Raw genomic sequence first — 26,086 nt, forward strand, 5'->3', positions numbered from 1 at the left:
TAGCAGCCGAGCTAGCTGAGATGTCATGTTAACACTAATCCTAACTCCTTGGAGAACAAGTAAAGAGCAAAGGGACACACAGAGTTCTGTGCAAGCGCTGTAATGAATGTATATTGCCAAGGGAAGCACTGTGGAGGCTTTTTTTAGAAGAACTTTTTTTATACTATCTAGCTGTAGCAGAGATGTAGCTAGACTGAGCTTAACAGAGGTGAACAGTCTAGTGATCTGCTCTACTAACATTTGTTATGCATGGGCCCAATTTACAGATATACAAATTCTTCTGTATTCAGCCTTTGAATCTGGCATTATCATTTAATTCACTTTATAAGCAAAACTTGGTTCCACGTAGCAGTTGGTATTCAACAACCTCACACATTTTTTGATATCTAGACTGTAAGGAAATCACTGAAGCAACTGGTCTTGTTAACAACAATAAGGAGTGATCAGCTGACCTCTCTGGGGAACTGAGTTCCAAGGAATAGGTCTATGAAGAAATGAAGAGCAGCAAATGCCTTTTGCTGATAGCATTTCCCTTCCTCTTCTTTCTCCCACCTCAGTTTTGAAACAGCAGCAGCACTAGCTTCCCATTATCATGTTGCTGAATCTTCCTTTTCATTAATTCCTGGTTCATCTTCTTCTGAATCATGCCAAAATTTAACCCAGTGTGAAACTTTATGATGAAGCTGCAAAGTAGAAACCTAGCAGGAGAAGCTGACATCAACATGCAAAAGAGTGTATACAGTCCTGTTCATCTTTTCAGGGACATTTTTGAGTGGTAGCTGCCCTGATCCAGCTCTACGCAGTGGAGATTAAATGAAAAAAATAACAGCAGAAAACCCCACTTCCTCCATAATTCAGCCTCTGTTTTCCAAACTGTAGCTGGCTTCATGCCAAAGACTCACAGTTCTTTCTTCCAAAATTAGTGTTCCCAGTCTTACAAACCCCACCTGCTTCCTAGTGGAGTAATGGTGAATTTAAAAAAATGGTTCTAGTTCCAGCAGAAGAAAATGTACCTAGGCCACTGCAAACAATATAACTATTCTAAGTGTCATTATAGCTAATTGTTTGCTAAGTCTATCAGCAGTGTTTTCTTTCTCCCTTCCTTCTTTGTCATTGGCTAAGAATACACAATGATACCTCCTCCCAACTGGCCTCACAGTTTATATTCCATATGTAAATACCTACCTTTTTCAGAGTATTCCTTTGGGCTACCAATGAGTTGGACAGACTGGCAAGTTTTTTAATAATGCTTTGAAATAAAATTTCCAGAAATACATCTCTGCCAACTCTCCCAATTTCGTGTATCCTCATTCTTTTCTTCTTATTTTGCAGCTACTGATAGCTGAAGGCAGTGTTTTACGTGGAGAAACTGAGGCATAGAAATGCTGCAGATGTTAGATGAAATCAGGGAGAGATCCAGGACCTGAAGTAGAAGGGCAGTCCAGGCCTTTCAGCACATGCCAGGAAAGCAAAGGAAGTGTGGTCCAACAAAAGGAAAAGAAAAAATGCTTTCTACCAGAGATGGAACATTTGTCATAGTGGCTTTTTTATATGCTGGAAACCTGAGAAGAAGCAGCACTGGTGGTCGATCCCTCCTCTGACTTTCCTTATGAGGCAGTCTGAAGATGACCAGTCAAGAAGCTGAACCAACATTTCTAACCTGCATTGCAAAACTCATCAGTGTGCAGGAGGCTATCCTTTCATGATAACACTCTCACTGCCATCTTTTGAAGTTTGGTGGGTTTTTTACTTCATATGGAATGATTAAAGTTCCTTGTCTTCAGAAAAGAGAGCCCACATGCCTCCTACAGATGCAGTGTGCAGGCTTCTGCATCGCTCTAGCTCTGATTCTCCATTTTATCCAATGAAATTTAAAATAAGCTTTAGCAAAAGAGTTTGAGAGAACTTCACATGAGCATATCTCACTGGCTGGGATGCACTCCTGGGATATGAGTGTTGGGAGGAGGACATTTGAACTTGAGCTCTCTGTAGATCAAGTAAGTAACTCCAGGAAGAAAGGGTGTTACCATACACTCACTCTTCTCCTTTGAAAGGCACCAAAAGCCTTTCTAGCTAAATTAAAAAAAAAAAAAAAATCTGCAGATTCCACATAGAGTTAGGAACTTTCCTGCATCTCCCTGTAGATAAAGCTTATTTTATATTTGTACTTTGAACATTGGCATCTGTGGCACCACAAAGTGCCTTTTTCTCTCTGAAGCTCGTTGGGAGAGCACAGGCAGCATTAAGCATTATGCTAAGTTCTCCATGTGAGTATTTCCCTCCCTACAGTTCAATACAGCCATTTGTAAGAAAATCTAATAAGGGTACTCCTTTGCATGCCATTAATCAGCAAAAGCAATAGAAGGAATGGTGTGTTTTGTGTGCTTTTAGTACTGAGTCCCTTGTCAATGAAAACGAGATGGAGGTGGTTGGGTCAGGATCTCTAATGTCACAAATAACGAGACAGAGCTATACATAATAGTTGTCTCCTGTTGTAGTGTCGCTCACAGTTGCTGTTCTCCTCCTCCTCTTCTTTGTAAAACGTAATTTTCATTAATCCTTGATGCAAGACAGAATAGGGACCCTTAGTCATTCACCATGGGAAAGCATATAGATAAGGGCTGGGAAGTGGCTAAATAAATTTCAGTGTGTTTTATCACATTTTTCTTTAGAAGTATCCACAGTCTTCATACACTTATATTAATACTGAGCAAGCAGCACAAGACAGTGCACAGCTTTTTCACTGCAAAGCTATGAGCATCTTTCTAACGGGATAATGCTCATTTTCAGACTTGCAGGATAAACACAGCTGAAAAGTTAAAGTTTGTATTAATCAGGCTAATCTTCTTTGTAGTTTAAGAAGACTGCAGTTTTTGTTTTGTCTTGTCTGTGTGAATAAGACAAAGGTTTTCAGTAAAGTTAACCAAATTGTTAATGGTACTTCAGTAATGTTACAAAATCACTGTCTCAAAAGTAAAGATATACTAGGGGTGCACACTTTTGCAGCTGTTAAACACTGGCTTGCGCCCTTTGTGAATCTGCAGCGTGATGTAAGCCTTAAAAAGATTGGGTTTTTCGACACTGGTCCTGGTGTATCACTCTGTGCCCAGGGGGGATGGAGTGACTTCCCCAGCAGCTATTTCCTTCTTGTCAGCGTGCTGTTCTGTGGGAGGCCTCTTGCCTTGTTTACTGGTCATTATCCCAGCTCAGCTCGCATGATGTACGTGTTCTCCGTGACTCCTCGTGTGTTCCTTGATACAGGTGATTCAGGAGACTGAGTGAATTCACTGTCACATTGTTCTGTGGGACAGGGAGATGGGGTCCTTCCCATTTGACCAAGAAGCGACTGAGACGCAGAGGAACTCGGGGAAAATCTTTTCACTGTTTTGGAAAAGTCCAGCCTGAAACCTCTGCAGCCTGAATTTTTGAGAGCACCTTACTTTAGCAATTCAAAGAATAGCTCTTGGTTTTCAGCTGCAGTTTGCAAGAAGCAGGGTATTAATATTCACTTACAAATTTTGATGATAAAATAATTACAGGCACACACAATTTCAGATTCTGTGGAAATACTTTTTAAAAACAGCACTGTAACAGTGCATTGATACTTCAGTGACTCAGTTGGCTCCACTAGAGCATAAAACAGGTATTATATGAAGAACAAATTACACCCTTTCTACCACATATTTATAGAAATTTGTTCTTACGCTAGCACAGATAGAATGAGTCTCCAAACTAATAATCAGACTGCGATCAAGAAGGTCCCTGACTCTTATGTGCCATGCTGTCTCAGGCTCTATCACATTGATGACAGCTATTTATCTTAGATCTCAGCTCTTCTAGACGCAGTCTAAATTATTTGCCTCTCAAGAGACAGCAGTCAGGCTTTCTGCAAGTGATAAAGAGGAAAAATATGCTGATCGAGTGCAGTACACAAGGTGGAACATCCACTATTTAAGCATATTTCAATTCTTTTAAACATATAACTGCACTAGTCTTTGCTTTCAGTGGCTTGATCTTGAGAGCCTGTTTACTGACTTGAACAGCTGAGGGCCAGTTTTACATCTGGGGGGGATTATACAATTACAGTATTGTTCGTGTGGTTTTTTTTCGATTTGTTTGATTTCAAGGGCCTTGCTTGTATAACTATGTATATGTTTAACCATATTGTCTTTTATTGTCCTCCTTCTCCCCATTTTGACAAAAGCTTTTGATGATTCCTAGTAGTTCCCAGTGTCAGGAGCTGCTAGTGGAAAAGCGTTTAAAAGGGACTTAGCAATTCCTTAGGAAACTAGAAAGACTTGTCCTTGCCGGATGCAAACAACTATGAAAAATCCATCCCAGAATAGCCCACAATAGCCTGCAGTCCTCTGGGCAATGTGGACTTCTGGTCAGAGGGCCAGGAGTGAGGCACCTCGTCATCATGAACCCGGTCGCAGACACGTGGGTCAGCTCTCTGGAGTCCGAGAGATCCTGCCCAGGCCTTGAGCCAGTGGGTTTTGTTTTGTTTTTGGTGAAACTCCCATGCTATGTTGACAGTGAACTGAACTCCAAAAAAATCAATCTTATGTCCACCTTTTACCTTTTTGTAATGAGATTCTCCTTCTAACACCTTTTTTGCAAGATTATGGCAAACAATTGTCACAGTTGTTGCTTTCTGTTCTGTTGTGTTCCTTTCTAGCCCCCAGAATACCACTGGGTGAAGTTATTTGCAAATAAGGATTTGTTTAGATTTTTCCTAGAAAAGGTAGGCTTTGTTTCCTTCCTTTTCTTCTCAATTGCTGTGTCCTATATTGCATAAAAGATAGAGTAGCCATTGGACATAACCGTTCAGTTTTGTTTTTACAGAACCTGCAAATGAAAATGAGCCTAGAAAGTCTAGATTTCTGGAGATCTTGCTGTTTACATGCCACGTCTGGCTACATACTTCTAATCATGAGCGAGCTGCATTTTATGAGCTATGAAGGGATCTTGCAGACTACGCTTTTCTGAGCGAGGGGTTTGGAGGCAGTAGCGAGTGCGCTGTGCCAGCACCGCACCCCTGCAGCCCGCCTGTCCGGCGCACTCGGGGTATGTCCTTGGGTACCAGGAGATACAGCCAAGCGTGCATGAGGATGCACTTGCAGTCCCACACATAGTCCTCGAGGTTATGCTCAAAATTCAGGTTGAATGGAAAAATACACATCCTCTTTTCATCCTCTAGGCTGGAAATACGTTGGTTTGGTGTGCTGCTTGAGAGCTAGGCATTCAGAGGATGATAGAAAAATGAAGGAGAGGGGATTCATAGAAATGTAACAAACACCTTCGCCACTGGGAAAAAAACCTCCTGGGGCTGGTGAAGTGTCAGAAACAAGAAATCAAGCATCCCTCTCTATTAATACTATCTTTCCAAAGAAAAGAGGACATACAATAGTGGCAGGAAACTTTTGTTAGTGAGTTGCTTTCCCTCCAGCTTGTGGGATTGCAGCAGGAAAAACACAGCTCAGCAATACATGTTGCGGTTACGCCAGCGCCAAGATATTATTCAGAAGGGATCATCTGTAAATAAACAAAGATTAAAAAAAGAAAGGAGTGATCAGTGATCATGTGATGAGGAGCAAAGATTATTCCCAACTGACCTTGGAAGCAGAACTTTCCAACACAATTTGGTGTGCAAAGCACTGGGAAAACTATTTTTTCCCTTGTCTTTATCTCTTATTGCTGCCGAAGAAGGAAATTGTAATTTCATCCTAATTTTACAACAAGTTTGGTGTAATTGGTTAGCACAACGCATAAAGCTGAGCTGGATGAAGATGTACTGTGGTGGTTTTCATTGTATCCTTACAGAGTGCCATCTAGGGGTAACTCATTAAAACCTCGTCAAAGGTTGAAAGCTTCATCTCATTAAAAATCAAACCAGAAAACACTTCACCGGTATGATGCTCCAAGATCTTGCTACAGATACTGAGCCCACTGTTTGGAGTACATAGAGTAGCATTACAATTATAGCAAAAGAGATTGGCAAGAGTTTACTACAGGATACAAAGGAACTAGGTCAGAAAATTGTCATTCCCTCACCTCCACAAACTACTTGGTGTTTACAGCCAAATTCTCCCGTGCCATCCAATAATTCAAGTTATTGTCCAGCTTGTGAGAAAAACTATGAGTTTTAAAATCCTAGCTCATAAATGTGGTGATTAAAAGATTAAGACAACTAGTTTTCTTTGTTTGTTTCTCTGATAGGACAAAAAGGAAATCTATAATTGTTACAAACATGAGGACATCAGCAACCATATTTACCTGTATTTTTGTTTTATTTTGTTGCCCTGTTTTGATCCCCTGTTCTAACTTTACATATTTTTAATCAATGTATATTTAGAGTAATATGATCCAGTTCATAATTACACTTCTGCCTAACATTTCCTTTACTTGGCATCACTTGAGTTGGCTTAAGTAAGCCTGGTGTTTCTCCTGTCTTTCTGGAAATTATGATAGGCAACCAAATAAATTCTGAAGGTCTCAAGGCAGCTAATTATGCTGAGATAATCTGATGATGCTTGAATTTCTACCATTATTTAATTTCCTAAGAGAAACTTGCTAAAGAAAAAATTCCTTTCCTTTCATTCTTTTAGAGAGACTCCTAAAATCCTTTGAAGAAACACTCAGAAGAGCCTGTGCCCTTAGAGCCAACTCTCCCCAGTGGTCAGGCATGAAGACACACGCAGGCAAGGTCCCTCTCCTCTGCAAGAAGCAGCATTTGTTCCTTCCACCATCCCTCTCTTGCCTGTTCCTTTGTCACCTCTTTTTGGCCTAATATAGTCGAAAACCTGTATCTTACAAATGCGTGTCTTACAAGGCATTCCATATAAAGGTCTATTCGAGTCTAATAGCCTTGCTTTATCCCCTCTAGCATATATATTTCCTAATTTTTTGGATAAGGAACAGTCTTCAAACTCTACATAGCTCCTAATCTACTCATAGTTTGGTCTATAGCTTGGGCTCCTAGGTGCTGCTAAAGATACATATCTAGAAAATTTATTCTGCTCATGTCTCTGGTATCATTACATCATTATATTCAGTTCTTTTCCTGGGGAGAGCTGCAATAGACCGGTGCTATGTTAAATCAGCCTCTGATAGAAGAAGCTGTTCTCATTTTCCCTTGAGCTGCACAGCATTTTTCCTTTACAATATTGATTTAATAATTTATAAATGTTTGATGTTTACAAGTACCAATGGAAATAAAAACTGCATTGGCAAATGTATCAATGTCATTCTGTCATTCGGTCATCCCTCTCACGTATAGCTTGCACCCCTTTTACAAGCTCTCTAAATCACATAATTTCAACGAGAGGATAACAGTCAGTTCCTTATTTTTGTAAACATGATTTATAAAAGGGGGGATGGAAATCAATTATAATTACGGGTAACACACTAAAAAAAATTACATAGACCTGTGATACCTGGAAGAAAATGAGTTGGTAGAAATTGTGTAAATGGTTAACAAGCTTTTAGTATGTTCCTGTTCTAACACTTTTCATATTGCTGAACTGGAAAACTCAAAGAGTTGATGCCAGTGGGTGAAATTCCTCCACCTTTTACCTCCTTCCAAGTCAGTGTCATTATGCATTGATTTTTATAGGTCTCATTCTCAGGCAGTGGCACGCTTCAGTTTTGTGCGTACCTCAGCATACATAATACTTACGTAAGTATACATATTACTGAAGCCCAGAAACGGTAAAGGATTTTAGTTTTATTTCAAACTAAATAATAATGGGTGAAGTTGTGCTGTGATTTATTTTCTCCTCGGTAGCTAGCCCTCTAATGCAAGCTTTCCTTCCATTTCCTGCTTTTAGTAGAGAGGGATGTTGTTACTTAGCAAGTGGCTTTGTATGCTCTACTCCGTGCTAAACTGACAAATGTAGAATAGTAAAAATAGCCAAAAATTGCAATGATAGCACAGCCATTTCCTACCTTTTTAAAGAACTGTAGAATATGAATAAATCATCCATAATAGCATATGATTTATATTTTACGGTATCCACATTATAAGACAAATAAAAGCATAAAGAGCTTTAGAAAGGTAACAATGAGTTTTGCAGTGCTTTTAATTTTGTTGTTCAAAGTATATTACACTATATAGAACAGAATTAATATCTACTAAAAGTATATAAAAGAGAAGGGAAGCTTAATTTTCCATACTGGATACAGATGAAATAATTATTTAATTGTTAATATTCTTCAATTGCTGCCTGCTTTGTTTTTCTTTTGTCTTAGAAGCATTCAAGCTCTGATGCAGCTATGTACAATTGCAGGACACTTCTCATTCACCTAGCACTAAATTGCAACAAAACAGTGTTTTAATCTGAATAATCTGTCAGGGAAGAATACTGCATGTTGGTAAGCCCTCCTCTCCCTTAAGTATTTTAAGTTAAAATGCCACGAAGGGAAATTGTATTAGCCAAACACCTCTCCACCTGACAGTAGCTGCTCTGAGTGGAAATCAAGTGATGCAAAGAACCTGAACTGGGGCAAATCCCATCCTGAGTGAGAGACTGGTACACAGGCATCCTGTCCCTTCCTAATTAGCTCTAGCAGTCACTGTGCCTGTGCTTCAATTAGCACTTTGTAATTGTAATTTCATTCTAACCCTATTTTTCATTTTACATAATGCCTCAAGCCAGCTAAAGTTTTTTTCCTCCTGTCAGAAGGGAGTTAGTAGCAGGGAGCTGGCATAGCCCTGCCAGACCTCCCCTGGCAGCTGCTGTGCCCGCTATGTGAAAATGTGCATTTCACCCTTCAGCTAGATCTCATTTAGAAATCTTTGAGCTCTTAATGATTTCCTATAGTTTGGCCTAATTGAATCTAAGTGCTTTTGCATTAAAACTAGAAGGCCCAGCTGGGCTGAAGCTGAAAACCTGTGACCCTGAAATACAGTCCTAGAAACACGAGCTGTCCTCTGTGTTGACGGTTACCATCTACTGCATCAAAGCCACAGCCATCTTCTGTTTCCACCTAGCGCCTAGATGGCAAAAATAGTTTGGTTAAGACCAAAGTCTTCTGCAGAACGGAACCGCCACCAACATACGGAGCGGCTGCTCCGTGCGGGGAAGCTGCTGCAGGCTGAGGGACTCTCCTCTCTGCGTGGGGAGTCGCTGCCGCAGGAGCTGCTCTCGCTGCCTCGTCTGTGCCCCACGAGGGAAAGGAGCTCTGCTCTTGCCGGGGGACGTGCCGCCCGGGGCAGGGCCCGAAGCGGGGAGCTGGGCTCTGGAGCGCTGCCTCGACTCTACGACTCGAGACGCTGTGTACGGCTGATGGGCAGGCAACAGATCTGCCTCCAGCAGGCGCGTTGAGCCGTGGAGCGGGAAGGAGACCGCCGCCGAGAGCTGCGTCTGATGGGTTTGGAGAGTGCGACTTGGGAGCCAACTGGGTGAGTGTCCTGCTGAGGGAGAGACGTGGCAGCAGGCTGCCTGGGCTCCCCTGCCTGTGTCTTCCAGCGGTGTCTGCTGTTGGCTGTTCTCTAAACCTATTAAAGCCACTAGTGAAATCCCACTAGTTTCCCTAAGAAGTTCTCACCTTGCAGGCTTCTATAGTAGAGGAATGTATACCGTCCAGGGTCTATCCATTCTCAGTCTTTTTTTTACCCCCAGTTCTGCTGTTCTCTTTAATGTTCAGGCAGGAACGAGAAATATTTGCATCATGTCTCTCTATTCAGAAGCCTCTTCTAAGAACACCATACAGCTACTGCACAGTGCAGCGTTTGTTACTGATCTATTAATAATTATAACAGTAACATTAGCAAGTAACTATCAAACACAACTACAGAGTATGAACCTATGATCTTATCCCCACGCTAAGAATAATACAAATGACAGTATGAATAATGGCTAATAATAATCTAGCCATTAAAATTATATCCGTACAAAACTAGACCGACTTGTTTCTTTTATTTTAAAGACTAAGTCTAATCAAGAGCGCTCCTGATGCGTCTAGGAGGTTGGAAGAGCTTAGGCAATTGCTGTCATACATTCGAAGTAAATCAGACTGTTAGGCTCTAATATTTACGTTTCACAATTTCTGGCTTACTAAATTATGCTCCCAAAGTAAATATCATTGCAGTATAGGAAATAATTTACAAAGGAAGAGCTAAGGAAAGCTATTCCATCATTTCTATTTTAATCAAGGTGAAAAACACACTCTTGCAATCATCTTATTGGGGTCAATCCTATGCTCCATTAGCAGGAAAATTTTCCATTGAAGGCAGCGCAGATCTTGCTTTCAAGAAAGAATTTTGTATTCTGTAGCAACACCTCATCTTGCTATCAGTAGTCAGGGAGAGACATGCTTCTGAAAGTAATGCTAGTAAAATGAGATCTTCGGTGGTGTTTCATGATGTGCTACACCACCAGGAAAAGAACCATTGATGTCAGGAATCATGGAGGTTTGCATCAAAGAACAGATTTGCTTCTAGTAAAGAAATACATGGGAGTGGGCCGGAAATTTAAGAAACTTCAAAGTAACCTGCACTGCGGCATGGGCAGAACGTTAGACCTTATGCATTTTAATAATCCCCACAAGGACAAATCACCTGATTCATTCAATGACTTCAGTGTTCCAGTTAATGTCAATATGCATGCAATATAGCACCTTAAATTGCTGATTTTGAATTTTACTTATATTTTTAATAAAACTCCCTTTGTCTTCCCCAGAAATGTCCCAGAAACTAATGGAACCTTTTGTTCTAAATGAAAGATGTTTCGTTTGATCAGGCAGCAATATTCTAGTCAACTTTTAATTTGGCAGGAAGCAGGAGAATCCTCACTTTTATCCGAAACGATTTAATTTTTGACTGTGATTTGTTTGCGTTTTCCTACTTTGAACTCTTTCATACATGCTAAGCAAAGCTCATAGGTGACCTTCTGAAATACATTATAAGTCCGATTTGGCAGTTAGAGACAGCATACAGCTCCAAAAACACCTCTTCAGTCCTCATGAGATAGTGAGACCATCTTCCCCCTGCAATCACATACAAAAGCCCTTAGAGCTCTCCCTAGAGATGTTCAAAATGTGCAATTAAAGAGGGGTGCTGCATAGATCTCACCAAGTCTTCTGCATATTTCAAACTTACAATATTGTCTCTGGACTTTGGCCAGGGAAATAATTCTCACAGCAGACAATTTTTGTCTTCAGTATAGTTGATACTCCCCAAATAATTAAAAAGATCAGCCTACAAAGCTATTGGCTTAGAAAAAATAAGAAATTAATTAACATAAGTGTGTTGCAGTAATGTTACTTTTAATCAGTTTAATCACAAAATTCTTGCAATTCTAAGTTTATGCAAAAAATATATAGTATTCATCTGAGCAGAAACACAATTCCAAATATCCTCCTTTTCAGTAAATAACTGGCAGAACAATTTACCAGTTGTCCATAGTTTGTTGCAGACATTCCCAAATGCTTACAAATTTTATTATAAGATTGGGTGATTTTATAAAATTGATCGATACAAAAGATATGTTCACAATTTATTCTTCAGTTCTAAGTGTCACTTGTTTATAAAGGTTCAACCTTCATAAATTTTGAACTCATGCTAATTCATGACCTGAATACCAAGATTAAGACTGTAACAATAACAATTGCTTTCAGGATTCAGCATAGTTTCCACGCAGTTTTATTTTCTCCATGATTGCATACTGCCCTTTACTGCCTGACCCTGCAGTAGGGCACTCAGGTGACAGTCACACTGGGCTGGACATTGAGGCCACGTCTGGGCTGTTCACATCAAACACACCTCGGGAATGTTTCAAGGCATTGCTTAGGTTGGTAAATTTTTCAAATGTGTCAGGGCACGGTTTTAGCCTGACCAGGTGCCCACAGAATTTCCAGGCATGGTTCAGGGGTCAGCACTGGCCACAGTTTGGTCCAGATACGCTGGGTGCATGTAACCACCCTGCTGTCAGCGTCTGCAGGCTCGGTGGGCGCAGGCGTTCGGTGCCAGCTGGCCTCTGCCAGGGAATTATCCTCTGCATATTGAACTTACTAGCATAGGCGAAGCTTTAGGGGCAGCACTACAGCTAAACGAGCTTTCATGTCAATCAACAGTGGATGAACAATTTATGCGAAGATAAAAGAACGAGTCTAATCTTTAGAACTCGGTTGACTTCACGCTTGTATTAATTTCCTCTTTCTTAAGTAACGATTACAGCGTTTACTGGTTTTAGATCCTTGGTAGAACAAAAGGAGGTAAAACGATCAGTGCACCTAAACCCATGTTTTCTTTGAGATCCATGAAAAACTGTGCCTTTGAATTGCTGCTGATTCCCATTTTTCAGTTGCTCGCTCTCTCTTGCAGCACCACCCCGAAAGACTCTGCTACCACATAAATGATGCATAGACCAGGCAGCGATACAGTACAGTGGAGAAAAACAAACACTAAGGGAAGGAGGAGTTGGGGCAGGGAAGACGAGGGAAGCAGCAAAATGCATGAAAAGCAAGGAGTACAACACAGCACAAACCAGCTATGTTGAAGTATGAGCTCTGACAGGAATCACACGAAATGAGTTCTGCATCATCTGCCGCTTCTAACGTATGCCCTATGGGACTCCAGCTGGAGCACTGAATCAGGAGCTTACTGCAGTCAACCACACTGCCTTTCCCACAAAAACTTCTCTCCACCTTCCACTTGAGGGGAAACCCCACAGGGGGATTGGGACGAGAACTCCGCTGGGTCTTGGGGATCTTGTGGGCCAGGGCAAAGGGATCAGCCTGACCACGGTCCCTCGCGGACCAGGTGCCACTGACTGTAGGATTCATGAGGTTGGGAGGTAGGACAACTGAGAAGTAAATCTCAGCAAATTTTACTCACCATCCCTTCTCTCCAGACTTCTCGTGGCTTTTTTCCCCCCAAGCAGAGACTGCTCTACCCCTTGGCTTTTCAGTTATACCCAACTGGAAGTCAGCCACCTGAAACAGTCACGGTGTTCTTCCAAGTGTACCTGGCAGTCTAGCGTAGGCTTCAGGAGCGTGCTTCATCAGACCAAGTGTGGACGTACACATCTCAACTAGCTGTCTAGACTCCATTTATCATTTACTGAAACAGATACTTCTACCAAGTGACTCATCTCATGCTAAAGTTGCTCTCTGAAATGAACGGTATGCCAGAGAGTACCTATTTCCCTCCATTAATTGCAAAGGGAGTTCAGATGTGCTTCAGATGTGGTCAAAATACTACAGAAACCTAAAGTTAATGAGGTGAAGCCCAGTCATCGTTGCTTTATATAAGAAATAAAGTAATCCAGAAATGAGAAAAGCATAGTCCAAGATGTGTTGTAGCTGAATTAATCCAATCAAAGTTTTATTTTAAAAAACCATTGTATTTCCCATAGTGTGTTTCAGTTTTCATTTAATCTAGTAAATACTGTTGAATGAATTACTAGCATTTGTAGTATCTCTCTTAAGTGTCCACTTGATAAATCAGGATGTACTACAACTGGAACATGAGATGTTACATAGACTTGATGTAATTACTTCGCAGTTTAACAATCAATTTCCTCAGGAAACACTGTCAATCTGTTTAGGCCAGTAACCATCCCTTTCAGATGCAATGTGCTATACTTAAGTTACAAGATTGAAGATTTATCTTTATTCAAAAATGTTTACTTGTTTAAACTTTTAAAATACAGATCTCATTTAAGATGTAACATTTATAATCAGCTTTATATTTATGTTTGTGATATATATCACTCAAGCCACTGTCTCAGCACTCAATAATGCTTATTGGCTGAATACGAAGATACCTGGGTGATAGAAGTTACAGACCTGGAACAAGAGCAGTATTTGTGGGATCAGAATCACCAGGACTCCTATCAGATAAACTGAAGGCAAATCCCCTTCTAGCTTGTTTGGTTCTGCTGCACAGGAGGTGCAAGATTGTTCAGAATGTGTCTATTGCTGGAAGTAGGTGTCTGCTTACTCGTTCCTAGGGATCAGCTATACCTCCTTGCCAAGCAGAAAGCTCATAGTCCTTGTAGCCTTTTGCTTCCTCCTTTCTTTTCAGTCTGGGAAGGCTGAGCCAAGTAGCTGTTCCCAGCCCCAGGGAAGAAGCAATCACGAGCAGTGGTGTTCTGGGAGACTCCCACCCTCAAGTTTTTTCTTTACCACATTAAAAGTGCAAGCATGGCCATGTGTGTCACTTCTGAGTTTCCCAGAACAGTACAAATTTATGGAGACACATGAGGAACACCTTCACATCAAAGCCTTATTTATCCACTTATCCACAGGTACAAACCACAAGAATTAACAGGGATGTAAGAAACACCCTACTGGATCACCCCAGTGGTCCCTCCAACCAGTTATTCTGACTCCAGCAGTGGCAACAAGATATGTTATTTAGGGTAAGTATGTAAGCCTACCATTTTCTGCTTTCTGTTCCTTCTCATAGATCCCCAGAATTGAGTCATTTCATTTGGAATTTGGAATTTTCCCTAGCCTCCTTACCTTTTCTACCGAGCTGTGCAGGGATTTTATTAGAATGCTCGTTTTCTTGTTGAATTGAGGCAGTCGACCAGGGCTTCTTATACAGTATTTGTAAAAATATCAGTACAGTAATACTACTACTGTATGAGTCCTGGAATACCTATATGGTATTTAAAACAACAGAAGTGTGTAGATATATTTCCTTTACCTGACCTCCAGCCATTCATTTCAACCTTGAATACAGAGCATCTGACTCAGCTGCTCTCTCTCTACACTGGGAGAAACTGCCTGCCTGCGGATAGCGTTTTTTCCCTATTTCCTTAGATACTCGTCAGTGCCCACAGCCCTCTTTCTAGCCTAGCATCCTCTTTTGGCTTATATTTACACTTTGAAGAGTAAATTGTTCTTAGTCTGCCAGGTATCAGAAAGGGTATATTCCCCCCAAACAGCATCCTCGTTGCATTTTCAAGGATTCATGTTGCTTTGCTTTGCTTTTCTTGCTGGCCCTGTTACATCTTCCATTTGATTTAACTCTCTGTGCTGAGGCAAAATAATACTGCATCAGTAATGTGAGTATGATATTAAAAATATTACACACAATTGCCTTGTTTGTTATAGGTTGCAAGTCTAATGGTGTTCTACATCATGTTCCTCAGGTCTTGGATACTAAAGGATCTTGGTTACTGTGAGGATCTCAGCTTTCACTGCAAAAAGGCGGAAATTCTACCCCTCCTTGTTGCAAACAAAAGCTTGAAAACATTATTTTGGCAAAAATAAAAAATTGAAAGTCTGGAATCAATTTAATATAAAAGGCAGGCTCATGATTTTTATGATTACACATCACTGGCGGGGCAGGGGGGAAGGGACACTCATTCATTATTTCTGAATGTTTGCAGGTGGCAATACTGACTGTGGAAATTTCATCTTTGGGAACGCTTTGTCACCAATGTCCTCAGAGCAGTAATAATACCATTCTCCCATTAGTCTGTGTGAATAAGAGTAGTCCTACAGTCTAATTTATTCTCTCTGCAGATTTGGACCCTGATCTTGCAAGCTGTATTTTGTACCCGTGAAAAGTGCTGCAGTGATATGCAGTAGTGGTATGCACAGGTAAGAAGCCCTGTCTGTGCAAGATAATAGATCTTGCAGCTAAGCAAATTGAGTGCAAAAACTGGGAGATGTTTAATTTATCTATATTAAATTTGCCTTTATAGAAATCACAGCATGTTCACAAAACAACGTAATACAGAATTCCTGTTCACTAATTGCCCTTTACTCTGAAAGCCAAAGGATCCTCTTCCCACATCCTCCCTCCTGAAGACACACAAACCCCAGCATAGGAATGAAAAGAGACTTTAATGGAAAATCTGAAAAGTGGATACCTTCCTTTTGGTCCCATTAGGTGGAGCTCTCGGACAAGAAGAAATGAGTGAAAAAAACAACCCAGCAGGCACCCTTAGGAATTATTAGTACTGTACTATGCAGGTATTTTTCCCTGCCGAGAGCTCTCCCCTCTTGATAGAATTCATTTGTATCCAACTAGAAAGCTTATTACATGCTTTCAGAACTACTATTACTCAGCAACCTACCTGTACAAGTAGGTTTTCATTAGCTTAACACATTACCGAGATCAAGCTGCAAACTTTGGAGGCAGCTGAATGCCACATCACTGGGGTCAACAAAAATAACCAGACCGACAGAGAAATAGTTATGGAAATAGAGAAGCAGAGCACATAAAGCATTTAAGAGCACTACGTAAAAATCATAAAATTCCAGCAAGTGCTTGACCTCGCTTCCATTAATGATAAGAGTCCACTGACATTAACGGCGCCAGGATTCAGCTGAAAAATTGGCCACGCAGACACAAAGACATAATACAAATGGAAATGGCAAAATGTTTGTTACCTGATTTTCTGTCGCTTTCCAGTTCTAGCTTCTAGTCTTGTTTTGATTTCGTACTTAACATATACATTCTCACAAAGTTTTGGGATAGCTCTCCCAATTCCTACACAAGGGGAAGGATGAAGATAACTCTGTGTAAAGTACTGTACAAGCGAAGGACAGAATGATGGGTACATATTTTCAAGGCTATTTGGCTCTTACACCAATTGTTCATTATGTGCAGTAACTCAGCAATGTTAATATTTTTGCCAAATAAATGGCTGTGGTTGGCAAAACGGGAAAGAGGAAAACAATGTTATATAAACAATTATCAGATTTAACAGAAATTAGTAGAGATTGTCCAGATATATATGGAAGGCAAGAGTCTGAACTGCTTCCTGTTAGACTCTACACCTTATTTAAGAAAAATGATTAATTTAATCAATTCAACTGTGATTAAACCCTGCTAGTTTTATCTTTTATAAAGGCAAACATGACACTTTTGTAATTGACCATTTCAGTGAAGTTTAGCCTATCTCCTAGATTTATCCTTGGTACAAAAATATGATAATTTCATGACCATTGAGGTACAATGGTCAAGGTGGTTTTTATTTCGTGCTTGAGTATCATCTGTCTAGTTCCAGGTTTTGCAACAAAACCTTTTGCAGACACTTAACAGTCTGAAGGTCTGTTCCATTTTCAGACATTTTAAAACCTGCACTCTTCTGTGCCCAAAGTAAACACTATGTAGCACCTTGTGCTAAAGTGAATATGCAGTGCCTGTGAGACATGAGAACTAGCAACTTCGTTTCCGTGTTGAAATCAGTTGGCCTCATTATTTGACAGGCTTTCATTTTACACACTACTCTAGATTTGCTTCACCAATGTAAAAAGAAAACTTCTCCTACTAGTATGGACTGCTGCAATGTAAGAAGAGTGTCTCTCCCCAACACTGAAGGTTTCTCCCTCACTTCCATATTCTTCTGCTATGCACATTTCCCCATAGGAATGTTTTGTGATCAGGATGATCTTTTAAGCTTTTAATTTTCCCCACAGGAACCATCCCAAACCTGCTGCTGATACAAGAAAGGTGTCACAGGTCAGAATCTGACCTCTCCTTCTTGACACTGACACCATGGACTGGGATTGTTTTGGTCATAGTGGGCAACATGCACTGGTTCTGGTGGCTGCAGCTGTAGCTTCCACAACCTGTTTCAGATGCAGAGGTCATAAAAAGCCAGAGCTTCAGGAGCACATCTTATTTTTAACTTCCCCCCACCTGCTTTCAGGGTGGCCTTAATGACTACAGCATGTGTACACAGTTTTCAAGTGCTTGTCTGTGAATCTGTTCCTCTTTCAGATGATAATATATATCTATGGTATTGATATGCTCCATTCTCTGTCATATATGGCTACTCATAGCCTCTACTGTACTTATCCTAAGACCCTTAACTCTAATGGAGGGAGTTGTTATTATCCCTATTTCACACCTTCAGGCTAAGTGACTGCTTTTGTGCTATCCAGGGAGCCTGCAGCAGAGTAGGAAACTGAACATGATTCTGTTGCATCCTAGCTTTGCCCATTGACGCTGATGTGTGTCACCTTGACATTGTATAATGTCAAGGTGACATTACACAAAGAGATGAGCATAGGTCTGATTTAAGCTTCAAGAGAGAATGAAGGTTATGGCAGTCTTACCCTGTTTGCCTAGATACCCGAGAGAAGGAAGCGGGAGAAGGGTCAAGACAGTGGAGAGCTGAAGCACTCGGTGCCACACGGTGAGCTTCTGATAAGTCCTGTAGGCAGAGAACACAGCTGGTAAGATTCACCTAGCTAGGCATCACAGAAGCATCACACCAATTTTCCCAGTGTAAAACAAAAAGCTCTCTCCAAATGTGAAATTTCTCCATCAAGAACTTGTTTTTAGGAGATGAGTGGTTTTCATTGGAAATTTATCCAGCAGAAAATTCTCAGCTATCCACTACGTGCCCCCCTAATTCTCCTCCAGCTTCCCACTGTTGCTGCATCTGAACGGGCGAGAACGTTCTCTTATCCACGATGCAGTATTTCGCTAAAGTACAGTGTGGTTAAAAGACAGAAAATCAGTCTTAACTACTGAGATTTCCATAAAGTTCAATTAAAAGTGTCAAGCTATTGTGACTAGCTTTGTCAAAATGTGGGTGACAAGCTCTGGTGTGCAGCAAAATGTGCTTGTTTCACAAAACGCTGGAGAGGAATGGCAGAATGCTGCTTCTCAGGAGGCTGCAGGCACACGAACCTTCTGGCTGTATCTCCTCAGCTTGCATCTGACCCACGTGCCCAGAGCTGAGCCGACTCTTGGAAGGGGAGAGCCTGAGAAGACAGCCAGTGCAGATGCTCAGGGCTCAGGAGGAAAACAGTGTGATCTTGGTAAGAAAAATAATAGCATTCACACAGCCAAAATCCCGATCTGTTACTGATCTTGCTGCACCACTCTCTTTCTTTCATTCACCTGATGCGGACATGGTGCTTTGAAGAGAACATAAATACACTTCTCTTGACTTCTTTGTCTGTCCTTTTGGAAAAGTGCTCAGTGCTTGTACTGTGTATCCCAATATGGTTTCTTTTTTGAATATCTATTTCAGAAAACACACCCCTACTGCAGCACAGTGCAGCCTATAGCAATGAAGAGGAATAATAACAAAATCCTTAAAGACAGATCAGGCATTCTGAGTGCTATACTTGGGTCAAACTTGAAACTGAAGGGCTTCTATATATCATCAAAAAAATACTTTCTCTCAGTCTCACAACAGGTTATAGGATGTTAGAAATTCCTGCTAGTAATTATGTGGGAATAAGTTCAATTAGCTGAATTAATTATACTTCTTAAAACCAAACTTTTATTTGCTCTGAATAAATTCAGTCTCCTATTTAGTAACAGTCTCCTCCTATTAAGCTTCATTAAGACCTCATCCTGACAATGGCTGCGCATCCGCTATTAAACATAGGTGCTTTGCGAGGACCCTGAGATGCAATGATAAAACAAAGCTTCCCAGCTGAGTTACATGCTCCACTCAGGACTGATTTGTTCAAAACCTAGTAATCCTGCACGTTTGTTTAAACAAGTGGTTCTCTCATGACCAGCCCTGACCTACTTTCCCCAATGTCTTATTTGTTGCACACACGTTTCAGCTCTCCTCCGACTATACTTCAAACACAGACTTTTGTTAGCAGCTATCTGCTGCAAAAAATAACAGCTATCTGTTAGCAAAATGCTCAAAACAACGGGGGCCTTGATGAGGGAACACCAACACCACTCTGCTACACAGAGCAGAAAGTATGCTGTATCGCCAGCACCCAGCAAAACCAGAGGTACTTATCTGCTCCTTGAGTGAGCTTGGGATTCATTTCTCCTAGCTGGCCAGTTTGACTTTTTCTTGCACAGAAACAGAGGAGCAAGTCAAACATAAACATGCGACTCTTGCAAAATGAAGAAATCTATAGAAGAAAATACGAATGCAATTAAAGGCTAACAGCGTTTAACAGTGACCATGTCTAACCTCTCTTTACTATTAGCAAGAGATAGATGGAAGACAAAACTAGTTCACCCCCTGCAGAAAACATCTCTTCATCTTTTAAATAGACCCTCAATAGAGCCTTCTGTTGGTCATATCGATCTTTTTCACATTGCACATGAGCTACCATTTTTTTTTCAGGACATCTTTCTGCTCTTTAGATGACAGCTTGATTGTTGGAGCCAATCTCCATCACAGCAAAACTGTTTATCTAGTGGTACAGGCAAGTGCAGCTATTAGTCCTGAAGTCCTGTTGTGTGGCCACTGGCTAGAGAAAATGATTTTAAGTTGAATGGATTCTGTTTTGATGTCCAATATCCAAATCTTTACCTCAGAAGTGGCTCTCTAAAGGTGCACGCAAGAACAGAAAGCTTCCTCCTAGCTCTTCCACTGAACTCCTCAGTGTGATGTTGGGCAATTCCTGCATGTTTTGCTAATAGCTCACCTCTGCTTTTGGTTCGCAGTAGAGATTTTTCATTCCAAATGTGTGGTATAAAGGGACAGTTTATACTTCAGTGCAAATAAAAAACCATAACCCAAGTATTGGTAGAATGCCCGTGCAGGATGAGTTGGGAAGGGAAGGGAAGGGAAGTGTGAGGTCTAATTTATTGACTTAGTTCTCTCTTCCTGCACTAAAGGACGAATGGTTAGCATATCTGAAAAGAGTCAAACAGAGAAATCTTTATTTATAGACTTCTCCACCATTGTACCAGGTAGGAAGGAGAAGACATGAAAATAATTCTCTTTTGAAATCTGATGGAAACATAGCTGAGCCATATTAGCTACCTCTTTGGATGGACATGTGTCTAACATAAGCTCTTCTCTGTCCTCTGATCCAAAAGACAAGTAACAAAAGCGCTGTCGGACAATTAGGTCAGAGATACCTCCTTTGCCCCTCCTTTTCCTTAACTTGCTTGCTGAGTTTATTCCATGTTTTCAAATTGCTCTGGATAAAATTGAAGAACAAAAGTGCAGCTGGGGTTTGCGCAAGTGGCAATTTGAGGAGTACCTTCATTCACTAAACAGCTTGCCTTTTCTCGTCAGGGAAGCATATCTGTCAAACCACATGTTCCTCCTCTCTCAGCTCCAGTAACAGGTGGCCGATATCTGAAAAGGGCTGATATTCAAGAACATGCAGTATTTAGCAAAGTTACATTCACAACTCTACAGCAATACAATTGTACCCACTTTCTACTCCTCCTGCACGGTAGAATTAAATAAATCACCCAAACTTGGATAGCACATCAGTGCTACAGGTAGGAGTGGGACTGAACTTTCCCAACTCTCAACCCCACTGCGTAACCACAGGGCCATATAACTTGCTTTCGTGGTCTGTTGGTAATGCCACGAGCCGCCCTGGCTGACAATGTCATCAAGAATAAAACCTGCTGGCATCAACCACAGCCTTAGCTAGGTCCAGGATGAAATTCAGCCTGGGGAAAAGAGCGAACACAGTCCCTCTCGCCACGCCACGCTAGTTCCTGCACCACCACATGAACCATCTTGCCTCTTTTTCGGGGATGGGGTGTCGGGTGTGGATCAGGAGCAGCACAAGGGCAGCCCTGGCAGTAAGTGTGTGAGGGAACAGCACAAGCGCTGCCCCAAATGTAATTGCCTGTGCCATAAGCCAGATGCCCTGCAAGACGCCTGGGGGGCCTCTGAGTCAGCCCAAAGGCAAACAGAATTGGCCATCCTCTTTTGTCATCTCCCATGGAAAGGCAGGAGGGCTTGTGTCTGCAGCTTCACGAGAGTCTGGGAAAGTAGAGCTACCTGATTTTGTGTCCCAATTTCAGGCTTTGATTTGATAAAGATCCATTCTTACAGCCTTGAGTCATTTTAGTTGCTTTTTCTTGCCTTTCTTTTCCCAAACACTCTAACCTGGTAAGTGGAACTCCAGAACCCCAGGAGGGCATTACTGACGTGATGCAGCATGACAATATGTAACTCCTGTCTCCTTCCTGCATTTCTACTCTCGAGTATTCTATAAAGAACATCTTTTTTTCAAAGCTGTGTTGTGCCAAGGACTCACTTAATCTGTTCTTTATTGTGGCCAATAAGCTTTTTTTTTCTCCCCATAAATGACCATTCCTCGACACCTCTACTTGCTGTGAATCTTTCCAAACTGTAAAGTTTTGCACCCCCTTACATTAAGCTGCATCTTCTGAGTAACGCAGATGGATTATGAACTCTCATATTTTGAGTTTTCTCATGACTTTGGATCATCCAAATAGCTGATGAGAGGGAGGTCCATTAATTAACTCTGATCACTGATAACTCAGAGCTCGTTTTCCGGCTCCCTCTTTTGAGAGGGAGATCTGTTTTGTTTGTTTGATTGCTCTTCATGCCACATGCTCATGTCTGCCCAGGCTTTTACGCTGTGCCCATCATCGTGAAACATGAGGTGACTGATAACTCTCTTCTAATTCACAGAACAGATACTGTCTCGGCAGCAGCACATTTTGGCCTAAAAAGCAGTATTTGAGGCCTGACATGCAATCTATGGATTTGTCCAATCTAATTAGTGCCACTTGCATCAGTGTTTTTATGATATAGACATACATCTACTCAAAAAATCACTAAAGCTACAGTGTCAGCGGCCAGGCAGTCGTTCCATCAACTCGTGGTCACTTCTCGCTTGGAAATGATTTGAAAGATGCTATAGAGGTGGAAGGCTCTGAAACACATCATCAGTCCCTTAAACAACATATTTTCCTATGGCTCTGTTCATAGTCAAGTACTCTTTTATTAGATTAGACTCCAATTTTCACTAATTTCATTGTACTTTCTTGTAATGAGGTAAAATTCTGGTTTTGTTTAAGTCGGTGATAAAAATGCTACAGCAAAAAATACTGAATATATCTATTTTTAAGACAATAGACTGATAGTTGGGCTAAATTAATAGGCATTGAGCACCATGCAGCAATGCCAGACAAATTGCCATATTCAACCTCGGCTGTTGAAAATTGCCTTTAGTATTTCTAACCTGTGGCCTGCTTTAGTGCAGACACATTCCAGGAACAGTTGGCCATGTACATTCACTGGGCATCTTAGACATGGTTCTGACACTCAGTCTCCAAGGAATTGTTCTGTGAGTCTCAAAATCGTTCTAGTAAACCAGAATATATCTCCTTACATTTTTTTACATCTAAAATTCCTGTGAAACCATTGAAAACTGGACATTCGATGAAAGATCGTATTTAGAAATGATCAGTGTGTGACTCTCTGGACCGGAATCGCCTCCAGCTAACACCAGGGTAAATCACAAGCCTTTATGTTTTCATTGGTAAAGGAATTAAAAAATGTTATTTATTTCAACCTGAACACATCAGTGTTCTGCCCGATCTGCTCCTGTCTTCAGTGCAAGAAGGAAATACGTTGGGTTTGCATTGCTGCCGGTCTCAGGTTTACGGCGAGAGAGGATTAATAGTTATGACTTCTCCAAGCAGCCAACTCTGTTGGCACAAGCATTATCCACCACCACAGACCACTGGCTGGTCCCTTCTCAAACACCGCAGCCCACTCCCAGGGATTCAATGGCTTCGGATCCCCTCCCAGACCAGGGATGTGCTGTGAGTTGGCAGGATTTGTCCCCATTAGTGGAATCTGTGGTGGCAGAAACTGGCCAAGCCTGGGAATATAAAACCAACCCTGCCCTTCCAATAGGTTCTAGCTGGTCTGAATAAACACCCTGGCAGGAGGACTGGAGAGCCGACGGGCAGCGGTGATAACTTCATATTGGCTAAGGCTGCCTGCAAACTTAAAAAGAAACAGCTCGGTCTCCTTGTGTCACCTATGTTGCATAAGCATGTGGTACGTTAGCATGGGATTTAATTTGGGCATGTAAAGCTGCCTGCATTAGCTCATCACGGTGGGTCTTTTCACCCATCTTTTGTGTGTGTTTTTCCTTGGAAATGTGTATTTACTGCAGCACATTTTCAAAGGGAATAGAGAAAGAGAAAACTAAAAGCTACATGTATTAGTATTCCTGTTTAATTTAATATCAGCTTACAAGGTGGAAATTAAAATGATTTTTCTGTCACTGTTATCTCTCTTCACTTGGCAAAGATCGATTTCCTTCTTCCCCACTGCTTACTAATAAGACATCTGAAAACTAAGATGGTTTTTATGTTTACTTCCTTGTTTAAATCAGCTTTCTCAACTAAGGACAGCTTTGGCAATATATTTGCTTTTTAACTTGTGATTTCTGTGTTGGCTCAGACTCCACCAGTGACAGAACATCAAACACGGAGAGGCTATATATTTTTAATTACTCAGGGATGCCCTTGTGCATAAGTACATGCAAATTAAATATGCAGAATTCAAAACCTGTTCAGAACAGATTGCACATGTTACACAATCGTTCACATTTTGGGCTCAGAAATGATGGTGCACTATTTTGCTTCTCATGCTGACAAGTACGGAGGTATCAGCCATCACTCGGTACAGCGTCATGCCATTGCTACTGCTGTGTCTGACACTGCTAGGTTTGGTACCACTTTCTCGAGAGCTGACAAGCCAAGGAAGGCGGATGGCAACGCACGAATGCTCGAGTGTGAGAATCAGCTCAACAACTAGTCTACGTGGAATTACACCTTCCTACAAAGGAAATACTAATGTCCAACAAGAAGATTAGAAAGAACATGATGCTTTTGACGTCTCAAAGACGTGCTGACATAAGCACCTAACCGCCTGCCTCCAGAATCTAGCCCTCCTTTGAAATGGGGAGGATAAACTACTGAGCAAAGTTGCTGTTTGGAGTCCAAGCTGCATTTTATGAACTTGGTACTTGTACCCCGGTAGCATCACAGCTCCAGCGAAGACGTAATTACTTCAAAAGACAAAAAACGTTCAGCGGAAATCTCGCAGTGTGAGGCGGTCACACCAAAAGGAAAAGAAAGGAAACATGGCCATCTGCGTATTGGAGATGAGGAACTAAAACACTAGAGACAAAGGCAGCATGGCGGGTATCCCTGAAGAGCTGACCATTCCTCCTGCACAAAAAAGCTGAGCTTTTTCAAAAAGTCGCATAATGCGCCCTGTAACACATTCACTTGGGATATTATCTCATACCCTTTAGACATTTCCCTGTGTCAGAAATCTCCTTATTTAAGAGCCTAGCATTTCTCTCTCATATTTTCTTTCCATTGCCCTTTCTTAAATCCCCATGCTCAGCATCAATAAGAAATTTTCCTCTAGGGTGTTTATGCCTGGAATACCTATATAGCATCACCTTACCTTCTTCCTCTCAAACTTGATTATCCTTCGTTTATCCAGTTTCTATGTATTGAAGTTTTAATCTTTCCTTCTCCCTCTTGATAAAGTTGCTCTTCTCCTTCTCGGGGGGATGATGTCTCAAGGTTTCTTTCAGCCCCATCGTACATGGTTCCTCGACTTTCTTCAGTGTTTCTCTACTTTTGATATGGTTGCACCCAGAAGCGGAATCCAGCGAGCACCTTCTGTGAAGACGCACCGGTCTCTGTCCCCACGAGAGATCCAAGGTGACAACTCCTTGCATCGCACCAGAAGCAGCTTACGCCGTACGAGCAGCCTATGTCCCGCCAGCCACCCGCACGGGTGACCCGAGGCAAGGGTGTCCGCGTCTCTGGTCTTGGGGCACCTCCTTCCTTGCCGGGGAGCCTGGTCCTGGCCCGCTGCGCCGGGCCGGCAGGCGGGTGTCCGGACGCACTTCAGGTGGAGAGTGCCGAGGCCGGCGCGCGCGTGACGTGACGCTGTACGGGCACCTCTGGCGCTACAGAGCCCCGTCGCGAGTGGAAAGCTGCACCGGCGATGCTGCTCGGGGCCGAGCATGCCGGCGACGCTCCTTCATCCCATTTCCATCTTCCTGCCCCGTTTCTGCGCCACCTGGCCTATGGCGCCTTGGGCGCATACACCAAAGGCCGCAGAGCCGCGGCGGGGTTGCTGGCAGGTCGTGACCCGTGCCGACCTGCCAGAATAAAAGAAGTATTTTAATTGTACGGGGGGCGGGGAGGGGGTGACCTTTCCGCTTAAGAACCAGGGACAAGCCTCGGCCACCCTCCCCAGCGCCCGGCCGGTCTCCAGCGGGCAGTGAGGAGGGCGGAGACGCCGCGCGCGGCGGGAGAAAGCGGGCGGGGAGAGGAACCCCCGCTCCTCCGCCCGTTACAACCGCAGCACGCACCCGGGCGGCGGGGCTCCCCCGCGGCGGCGGCGAGGGGCGGGCGGCA

At 42.1% G+C, this 26,086-nt stretch overlaps 3 long non-coding RNA genes across 3 annotated transcripts in view; 1 reads left to right on the forward strand and 2 right to left on the reverse strand.

Moving 5' to 3' along the window:
• LOC128135254 (uncharacterized) overlaps positions 1–7,238 on the forward strand; it is a 31,852-nt gene extending 24,614 nt beyond the window's left edge. Inside the window, exons 6-8 of the long non-coding RNA XR_008233029.1 lie at positions 1,333–1,997; positions 4,679–4,744; positions 6,609–7,238. This is a non-coding gene — a long non-coding RNA (uncharacterized LOC128135254). The remainder of the gene's footprint in view (positions 1–1,332; positions 1,998–4,678; positions 4,745–6,608) is intronic.
• LOC128135255 (uncharacterized) lies at positions 3,481–19,525 on the reverse strand. Its single transcript, XR_008233030.1, has 3 exons — positions 18,028–19,525; positions 16,354–16,453; positions 3,481–5,535 (listed from the first exon to the last, which is right to left on the reverse strand). It is a non-coding gene; the product is annotated as an uncharacterized LOC128135255 (long non-coding RNA).
• A 70-nt stretch (positions 19,526–19,595) lies between these two features.
• On the reverse strand, positions 19,596–25,788 carry LOC128135216 (uncharacterized). The gene is made up of 3 exons (XR_008232996.1): positions 25,119–25,788; positions 20,893–21,000; positions 19,596–19,806 (listed from the first exon to the last, which is right to left on the reverse strand). It is a non-coding gene; the product is annotated as an uncharacterized LOC128135216 (long non-coding RNA).
• Between the last annotated feature and the right edge of the window lie 298 nt (positions 25,789–26,086).

The sequence above is a fragment of the Harpia harpyja genome, chromosome 22 (assembly GCF_026419915.1).
Source record: "Harpia harpyja isolate bHarHar1 chromosome 22, bHarHar1 primary haplotype, whole genome shotgun sequence".
In the NCBI taxonomy this organism is placed as follows: Eukaryota; Metazoa; Chordata; class Aves; order Accipitriformes; family Accipitridae; genus Harpia; species Harpia harpyja.